Source organism: Lichenostomus cassidix, chromosome 3, assembly GCF_008360975.1.
Source record: "Lichenostomus cassidix isolate B80296 chromosome 3, HeHo_3.0, whole genome shotgun sequence".
Classification (NCBI taxonomy): Eukaryota; Metazoa; Chordata; class Aves; order Passeriformes; family Meliphagidae; genus Lichenostomus; species Lichenostomus cassidix.
Genome location: NC_139483.1, coordinates 6800286 through 6810222, shown reverse-complemented (window position 1 = coordinate 6810222; position 9937 = coordinate 6800286). Strand labels below are relative to the sequence as shown.

The 9937-nt window shown below is 43.0% G+C and overlaps 1 long non-coding RNA gene across 3 annotated transcripts in view; it reads left to right on the top strand.

Moving 5' to 3' along the window:
* The window catches only part of LOC146438950 (uncharacterized), a 199930-nt gene that overhangs the window by 90075 nt on the left and 99918 nt on the right, over positions 1-9937 (top strand). The window lies entirely within an intron of this gene.

Genomic DNA, 9937 nt, shown 5'->3' with positions numbered 1-9937 from the left:
ATATTGTCAAATTCCTCTTAAATTACTCTTGATTGTTCCTTTCTTGTTTTTTTTTTTCCTTTGATGAGAAGGTTTCAGGGACAAATCTGGGGAAATTTCCACATGGCAATATGGGTTTTATTGCCACAAATTCTGAAGCCTTACAGACCACAAAGGGTGGTGGGGGGGTGGAGATGGCAGTGAGGGGGGAATATTGTAGCTTCTTCAAGCTGTTATTTTGTAAGGAGAAGCATCAAACTCAGCCCATTGAATTAAAATGCCTTGCTCATGAAATATGTGGTTCTGTGGGGGAAGGATGCTTTGGCAGTGTCTTCATTTAGTGAAACGTATATTAAGCTCTGTGGTTGATGTCTTACTGAGTAAATCCTTTTTGCTAATGTAAAATTACCTTTGTTTGCATTAAAAATAGTTTGCAATCAGTGCAAACCATGGTTAAAATTAGGACCATGCTACCATTTTTAAATGCCCTGTCCTGAGCAGAGGGAGGCTATTTTCCAGAACTGTGGTAAACCTGCAGTGTTCAAGTGTGTTGGGCACATAAATACCCGTTATCTGCATTTACTGAGTTACAGGGAAAAATATCCACGTGTAATCCTGCTGGAGAGAGCAGTGTTCCTCCAGCTGAGCACCTTTTCCACTTGAAGGGTATGACTGTGGTATCTGGAGGGCACTGGCCATAGCAACTCAGCCCGCATCCCTCTTCTATATTTCTTGGAATAACCTGGCTAGACAGGACCCACGCAAGGTTAGTTCAAGGTACCTGCGATAAGATCTTTTTTGTGTGTTTTCTTTTATGTCAGTGCAGTTGCTTGTGAAATGTGCTGGCTTTGACAGCAGCCAGGGCACAGAATTCCCCTCAGTAGACACAAGTGGGGTCCCCAGTGGGGAGCCCCAGCCCTGGACCCTCCCAGCCAGGCTGGAGCTGCTGGTGCAGATGGGATGGGGTTCATGTGAGGTGGATGCTTCAGGCATCATGCAGCGTTGTTCACACAGGTTATGGCAGGTGTTTGGTGGCAAGGACTTTACAGCGTGACAGGTCTGTAATGGATTTGAACACGTGTCCGAATACTGTGACAATGACCGCATCGCAAAGAGTGCAGTTTTCCCAGAAATGTCTATTTATTTACTAGGAAACTGTTGTTTTGGAGAAAAAGCTTGCTCTTGCCTTTTGTTGCTGTAGCTGTGAGCACACACCAGGCTCCTCTGTGCACCTTCGGGGCTGCCTGTCTGCTACTGCTTGTTGCTCTGCCAGATGGGGACATTTTGAGATTCACCCTTTGTCCTCTCCAGCAGCTGTCCTGAAGCCTCAGGCTCTGTCCTCAACCTTGCATTTGTATTGCCCACCTCAAATCCTTCCTCTTACCAGCCTTCCTGCACTCTGCCTTACTTTTCTGATCTTTTCTTTCCTGAGAGACAGAATCTACACAAGTTGTGGAGAGCTGCAAGCCAGGAGAGCTGTCTCACAGCAGGCTGAGGTGAACTGGTTTCTGTCACAGTCCCCATGGCACAGCCACGTGTGTGTCCAGTTTGGGCCTTCCCTGTGCCAACCCATTCACCCCATCTCAGTCCATCCTCTACCACTGTATGGAGCTACAAACACAAACAGGCTGGGGCTTTTCTTGTTGACATCCCAATACCTGGAAACTTATCTCTCCTTAAAATCGGCTTCAGGAAACAGAAGTTTAAAATGCACTATGCTGGGTCAGGAAATTGTAGTCTTTCTCCCTTGAACTCTGAGAGTGCACCTAGTGAAAAAGGAGCCACTGCTGCACTTTGATATTTCCTGCAGATTTGAACAAGGAGACAGATGGTTAAAATGCATGGCTCTATTTTGGAGTATATTAAGAAAGGAGTGGTTCCCAAGGCCGTTGTATTTGGGGGGGTGTCTGTGTGTGTTCATTTATATATATTATATATTTCTCTTTTATGCCTAATTTTTGTTTGGCGTAAAATGATAAGTAACACTGGAACCATTTTTGACCAAATCCCTGCTCACGTGGTTAATGGGAGGAGCAGCAATTGTTTCATAAACACAGCTCTGCAAAGTTCATTTTATGCCAGAGCAGCTTTTCTAGAACCGGTTTTAAAGTTAATTATCAAAGGCAGGCATCTTTTATCCACCGCCGGTGGCCCCCCGCTGGGTTTGTTGTGCAGCTTTCCTTGGGAAAGAGTCGCTCCACAGAAGATCATCTTCATGGTGTCACAGTCCAGGGAGCCGAACATGTCCGAGCTAATCAGCTTAGAACATCAGTACCATCTTAATGTGGGATTTGGGACCTTCTAGATGCAGGGTGAGAAGCTGAACTAGTCTGCAAGCACATCACTTTATTCCTTTTGCTTTAAGCAAGAATAATTTGCCTTTTTCCTCTCATCTTTCTTCCTTGTTGTTTTGCCCCTGAAAACTGTGCGGCAAAAGCAACCTCCAGGGTGGACACTAAATCTTCTGATGCAGGCAGAGCAGTGATAACATCTGAACTGAGGGTGCTTTTCCAGGGCATGCTTGACAGATGTAGCAGGGCCTTTTAGGATTTAGTACTGGAGCATATCTATTACCCGCGCTGCAGCACAGCTTGGCAGGAGCTGTGTGGTAATCTCCCATGAATTCTGTCTGACTTATCAGAGCATCTGAACAGGTTCCTGCAGGATGCAGAGTCACTGCACCAAGTTGGGGAGAAACAGACCATACACTCCGAACTCTTTTAACTCTTGCTGGCCCAAAGCCTTTCCTCCTCTCTGGTAGGAATCGATGCCTTTCCACCTCTCCTCCTCGTATGTCCCCTGGCTTGCTCTTCACTTCCCCCAGCATATGACTTCAAGGAGCAGAATCTAATTTCTACATATCTGAGAGGGTAAGAGTAATTGCTTTAATGGCATGGCAGCCTGCCTATTTCTTTGGCAGAATGTAGTAAATATGATACATGTGGTGGAATTTAAGCTTTCGCTGGTTGCAAGTCCAGGACTCTGTTACATATAGGAGTGTGTGCTTAACAGCTTTATTCCCTCCCTTCACTGTGTGTATTTTATCTCAGTCTTCCTGAGCAGAGTGTTTAGTGTTCGGTCTTCATCCACGATAACAATTATCTGAGCGTTTTATATTTTTATATACACACACGCACACGCCCACGCGCACACACTCATATATATTAAAATCCAGTCCACCAAGATTGATCACAAACACAAAATTGTTTAGATCACAGATTAAAGTTTAATTTTGGAGTTTTGCTTTAGGGTTGGAATTAGCTTCAGAGTGTGAGTTGCATAGGAGGCGCTGTAATTTGTTTTAAGGATAAGGCCTTCGGGCTGCTGTGCATAAAATGAGCATGATTCCTTATTCCCACGGTTGATTTTTGAATGGAAGTGCAATTAGAATTTTTTCACCCAGAAGCACATACAGTACAGAGCAAAGATAATACCTTGAATGCTTATCAGCTTGGGGAACTTCTCCTGGAATTTTATTTATTGTTCACCTAGCACTAATTCAAAAAAGATCCATGCAAACCCTAACAATACACTTGCTCTTTAATTTGGAGTCTAGTGTGTTTGTAGAGACTCTTGCAGGGGCTTTATTATTACCAAGCGAGATTTCAATGGTGAATTTTAATGTCAGACACAGAAATGTGCAACCAGTTATTTCTGATAGAATGGGAGCTATTACAAACAAAACACTGATGTAGCAATGGCCTCTGTTAATCCTCAATTGCTGCAGATATTTTCCTGTCACACCAGGAAGCTGCACTGCCGACTGGTATTGAACAGCCACCATCTGCATATGAGAGGTATGTAGATGATACTTTTTCTGATTATTGATGCCGATCACATTCATCTTCCACTGGAAGAACTGAACAATCGATACTCTCAGAATATTCATTTAACCTGTGAGAGAGAGGTGAAGTCCTGCATCCAATTTTTGGATGTCATGGTCACTAAAGAGCCAGATTCTGCCATTTCCACTGCATGATATCAAAAAGACATTTCCTCGGGTAGACACATGTTAGGCATCACCTCAGTCACCACAGAAAGAAAGCAGGAATTGATATCATAGATTGGGAAATCCATTATCTTAAAATATTTGTTTTTCCTGAAGAGAATTTTTCAGAACTTCATGTGTGCATGTACCTGTGTGCATGAATACAGGAGGTAATCTAATAATGCCCTCGATAGGCTGAATTTGGGCTATTTATAGCCTTAAAATTCCCACATACCTGGCCTGTGTGGGAATCCAGATGGGCCTGGGTGTGTGTACAAAAATCCCAGCATGGCACTCCTGAAGAGCTGGGCTGCATTAGGATTTTCGGAGTCCAAGAATTGCCAAGGGAAAGAATGATTTAGGTGAATTGCTCCAAACCAGTATTTTTAAAGGCAAGGATGTCCTTCCCCAAACCTGCCTTTGAGAAGGGTCTCAACACGCCTTGCAAATACTGCTCTGTTACCTCAAGGACTTCCCCCAGTTCAGTGGACAACACGGTGGGCAACCCAAACCCCAGGAAGGGTTTGAGTCCTCCTTGTTACAGGGAGAGGTGCTGGGACAGACCTTGGAGAAAAGCATGTCCTTGTGTGCTTTGTTCCTGGGGCTGGAGGGCTCCACAGAGCTTCCAGCAACACCAAAACTTTGCCCATAACCATTTCTTTCATTTGAAAAGGGATGTTTTTTTCCCTTATTGAACAATCAAAGAACTTTCTGACATTTATTTTGATGGGAGAATAAAGAAAAAAAAAAAAGAAATCTATTATTACAAGGACCAGGAAGCATAAATCCAGGTTGGCTCTCAGACACCTTCCACACAAATTGTATTCAGGTAAATGGTCCCTAAAAATGCCTTGATAGTACAGTGTACATCATAGCTGCTAGAAAAGAAATGTAAAGCTTCCCATTATGAGGGATAATACAAAGAAAGAAATGTATTTTCATTATCCTCCCATAGTTTCAAAGTCTCTCAAGATTTGATTCAGGTCCTAAAGATATTATGAAGCAATATCTATGTTACCTTTGAGTCAACTACCATGTCTTGACACTTGATCAGTCTGCAAAAACTCCTGGAAGAACCAGAAATAAACAATTTTATTCCCCAAACAGGAACTCGTGCAGCAGCGTGAACAAGGATGCTTTTTTCCCCTCTAAATATGACTGCAGGTCCTTTAATGCATTTAATCGGAACACAACATTTTTGTACAATCCCTTTTAGAAATACAATCTAGATTTAAAAAAAAAGAAATAAAAGGAAAACCACAATAAGGACACAATCAGAAAATTCCGAGAAAGAAACTGTGTGCATTGAGAGCATCTCAGCCATGTTAGGGAGGAGTGAGAAGCATATTTAAACTCAGGTGCTGAACAGATCTATAACTTTATGCCCTTACATTTGCATATGCAAATTCAGGGATAGAGAGGTTGTTGTTATTTTTCCTACCAATTTCTATGTGGTCTTTCGTCATCTACTTACACTAGAAATCTCAATTTCCAGGAGTGCCATTATTGGTTGCTACACCCACGTAGGTTTATTTGGTTTGGTCCTAAAGAGAGGTTTTAAGCCACAATTTTTAAACCCAAACACACCTATGGAATCTTCTGGAAAAACTGTGGGGAGCTATGAAATAGCACTACTCACCATTTACTTAGAAAATTGAATGACTTTTGCTGGTTTTGCTAAATACTGACAGCTTGGGTCCAAAGGGGAAATCTTGTATCTTGCTCTCTTTAGGGCAGATGTTCTTACCGGGTTTTTGTTTTGATTTTTAAATGACAAGTGATTCTCTTTCATTCTGTGTTTCCTCAAGCACCCAAACAGAGTGAATGACTTCTTCCTCTGGCCTGATACCTCAGGAGGAAAACATTACCTGTGGCAGGACAAAATCAATCTACTCTAACTAGACAAAAAAAGTAAAATGAAAGGGTAGAAGAATCGCCAAGTGATTTTAAGCATGTTTTGAACCAACATTACTTTAAAGCAGCCTCTTGGGCACATGAAGGAGTAAAAGGATCCTGATGGACCCCTCATGAAGGGCTGCCCTGGTTGAGGAGAGGCTGGATGCTCACCCCAGCCACAACATGGAGAGCTCAAGGACTGATGAACCATATGTGTTTGCCTGAGCTGCTTCAGGGGTTATTGCTCCTCAGTTTCCCACTAACTGCCACAGTCAAGGACTGAAATATGCTAGGATAATGTTAAGTAGCTGCCCTGGACCATATCATGGAAAGTGAGTTTAAAAAACCTGGAGAGGAGAACTAGTACACTGGAAAGAACCAGTGTAATTATTGTTTCTGCTATAATAAGCGAGAGCATAACACCCTGTGGGTAACAGCCCTACACATTCCCACCCAGCAGAGCACATCTTCCTTTCCAAACCCTCCATCTACCTGGTGAATTAAAGGAATAGCTTAATTAATGCTGCCAGTAGAGGGAACTGATGTACATGTGAGTAGATGCAGCAGCATTTCTTCAGGGGAAAACTTTAAAAGTATAAACATAAGCAAATCCTCTGCACTTCAAGAGGGGTCAAAGGCACCATTCCCAGCGCACAGCAGTCAATGGCTGGGGAGCAAGAGGGAAGGCCTGGTGCTGTGTCCTTGTTCCTTACTGAAGTGTGTCCCACCTTCAATAGCATGAGCAGGGTACAAAGGTGGCAGGATTCAGCAGTATGTGAACTTGTATCTATAAGGCTTTAGGAAAAGAGATTTTGGATCATTTGGGGGTTTTAAGACTGGTAGGCACAGCTTGAAATGGGCTGTTTGAGACAAAGCAGCAGAGATTTTGTTTTTGTTTCAGGGTTTTTTTGAGTTAATTTGCTATAGATTTAGGTAGTGTTCATCTCAAAACCCCAAAAGGGTTAAGGTATTGAGGTGAGCTGCTAATGAACTCACTGATATCACAGTCTTGACCACTCTTTCTGTTTTCCCCCAGTGTGAGCAGCAGAAAATCACAAAGCAAAAGGCAGGGCTGGGAGGTCAGAGAGAAAGCATCCGACAGTATGGAGAACAAAATGCAGATGCTTTCAATGACAGTAAAAAAATCAGAAAAAGGCTGATATTAAATAACCTCCTGATAACAGAAATCACTGAGCAGGGCTGAATATAACTTTGGAAATGTTCTGCTCCAAGTCTTTATTGCTGAAATTATTACCTATGGAAGCATCTGCCAATCTAGAGGGAGTGGCAAAGCTGGGTAAATGAGCAAAAAATGGACTGCAGGAAATGTGGTGAATTCATTTACCACATTTAATTCATTCATTTTTGACTGGCAAAAAGCCTGACTTTGGTTGCATCCATGGATAACCCCTTTGAAATCCTTTCTTTCAGAAGTTCCAATGAATGTCTTTATTTTTAGGTATCTGACATTCATTTGTGCACAGAAAGGAGCAAAGTAGTTTGTGCGAAGCCCAAATCTTTCCGGGGGTAGCATCCATGCTTATTTTCACATGGATGGTCATTTCTAGTTTTGGTAGCTGAACACTCTGGTATTTTCGTGGGGGGATGTGTGAAACTGAGAGTAAGGAAAGACAAACCACTGAAGATAAAACCAAAAACATTACCTCCTCCTTTCTAATATTAAAACCCATCTCAAATGATATAATTTTCTCCAGGTTCTGAAATACTGAGACAAGCGTTCGATGCTTTTTGGTTTGTGTGGAGGTTTTTTCTTTTTTTTTTTCTTTCCCTTCCCAATTCAGGTTTCCGGATAGAATTGGAACTGAATGTGCCAAAAATACCAGGATAGAAGCTGTTCTCATGGGTGTTTCCATCTGGAATCTAATGTAGAAATGCCAGAAATCCTGTAGGAAAACCTGTTCTCATGTGGTTTCCTGCCCGGTTCAACGTTTTTGATATGTTGGGAGAGTTTGGATTAGCAGCAGATAAGCAGAGAAACTGGATCTGAATACCAAACTTTTTCTGAAGTTTTTTCATCCCCACTGGAAGCATTATGAGGCCCATAGGCATAAGGTATAGAGTCTCTCCCCTGCTGGGAAGGGTTTAAAGCTGGCTGCATAGTAATAAACAAATGCATAAATATATTCATGAATGAGTAGGGCTTTGCTCTTTGCTTCTTTGCCAGGCTATTTTAACCACTCTGCTATTTGAGATAATCTGCGGTTATTTGTGCAAATATTTGTATGTTCAGAAAGTTTCATGAATCTTAGCAAGAACATGCACCTGGAAAGTTACTTTTCAAGTGATTAGTTTTCATCACTTCCTATTTGTTATTCCTGGTTTAAATTTCTTTGGGGTTGGTGGTGATCTGATTAGCTCAGAGAGACCAGCAGCACGTTTCTTTGGGAAAGGTGCTGAGCCTTAGCCTAAGAGGTACAGCAGATTGGATTTTCCTTTCCCAAATCCTGGTCGAAGTACACTAGCAGGTAGTATCCAGATCCTGGATATGCTGATCCTTTCAGAGGTGAGAGGATCCTGGGCAACCCAGTGGTCTTGTCTTGCTGCTGTGAGATGGAGCTCACGGAGACACTTGCACTTTTCCTCTCTCACACTTTTTCCTGTTACACTATTCCCTCCACACTTTTATCCCGCACCCTTTTCCCCTCTCACTTTTCCCCTCTTTGCACACTTTTCCCTTCACATTCTTTCCATCTTGCACTTTCCCCCTCATCCTTTTTCCCCTCATGTTTTTCCCCCTTATGCTTCTTCCTGTTCGAGGTTTTCCCCTCACACTTTCCCGCTTGCACTTTTTCCCATTTGCACTTTTGTCCCTCATGATTTTTCCCGCTCACACTTTTTACCCTGGTACTTCTCCCCTTGAACTTTTTCCTCGCCCTTCTCCCCTCACACTTCTCCCCTCATGCTTTTCCCACTCACACTTTCTCCCTTACACTTTTTCCTGCTTGCACTTTTCCCCTCACACTTTCTCCCTTACACTTTTTCCTGCTTGCACTTTTCCCCTCACACTTTTTCCCACTTGCATTATTTCCTGCTCTCACTTTTTCTCCTGCTCACATTTTTTCCTGCTCACACTTTTCCCCTCACATTTTCTACCTCTTGCACTTTTCACTCTCACATTTTTCCTTCTCTCCCTTTTCCCCTAGTGCTTTTTCCTCTCACACTTTTTCCCCCTCACTCTTTTCCCCTCATGTTTTTTCCCCTCATGCTTTTTCCCACTCGCAATTTTCCCTTCACACTTTCCCGCTCACAGTTTTTCTCGCTCTCACTTTTCCCCTCACACTTTTTTGTGCTCACAATTTTCCCCTCACATTTACCCACTTGCACTTTTTCCCACTCACACTTTTGTCCCTCATGCTTTTTCCTGCTCACACTTTTTACCCTCATACTTTTCCCCTTGAACTTTTTCCTCACACTTGTCTCCTCACACTTCTCCCTTCATGCTTTTTCCCGCTCTTGCTTTTCCCGCTCTTTTTCTCCTGCTCACACTTTTCCACCTCTTGCACTTTTTACCCTCACACTTTTCCTCTTGCATTTTTCCCTCTCTCCCTTTTCCCCTTGTGCTTTTCCATCTCACGCTTTTTCCTGCTCGCACTTTTGCCCCACCACACTTTTCCCCTCATGTTTTTTCCCACTCACAATTTTCCCCTCACACTTTCCCGCCTGCACTTTTTCCCACTCGCAGTTTTGTCCCTCACACTTTTTGCCCTCATACTTTTCCCCTTGAACTTTTTCCTCACACTTCTCCCCTCACGCATTTTCCCACTCACACTTTTCCCCTCACGCTTTTTCCTACTCACACTTTTCCCGCTCTCACTTTTTCTCCTGCTCACATTTGTTCCTGCTCACACTTTTCCCCTCATGTTTTCTACTCCTTGCACTTTTCACTCTCACCCTTTTCCCCTTGCATTTTTCCCCCTCTCCCTTTTCCCCTTGTGCATTTTCCTATCGCACTTTCCCCCTCATGTTTTTTCCCACTCACAATTTTCCCCTCACGCTTTCCCGCTTGCACTTTTCCATCTTGCACTTTTGTCCCTCACATTTTTTCCTGCTCAC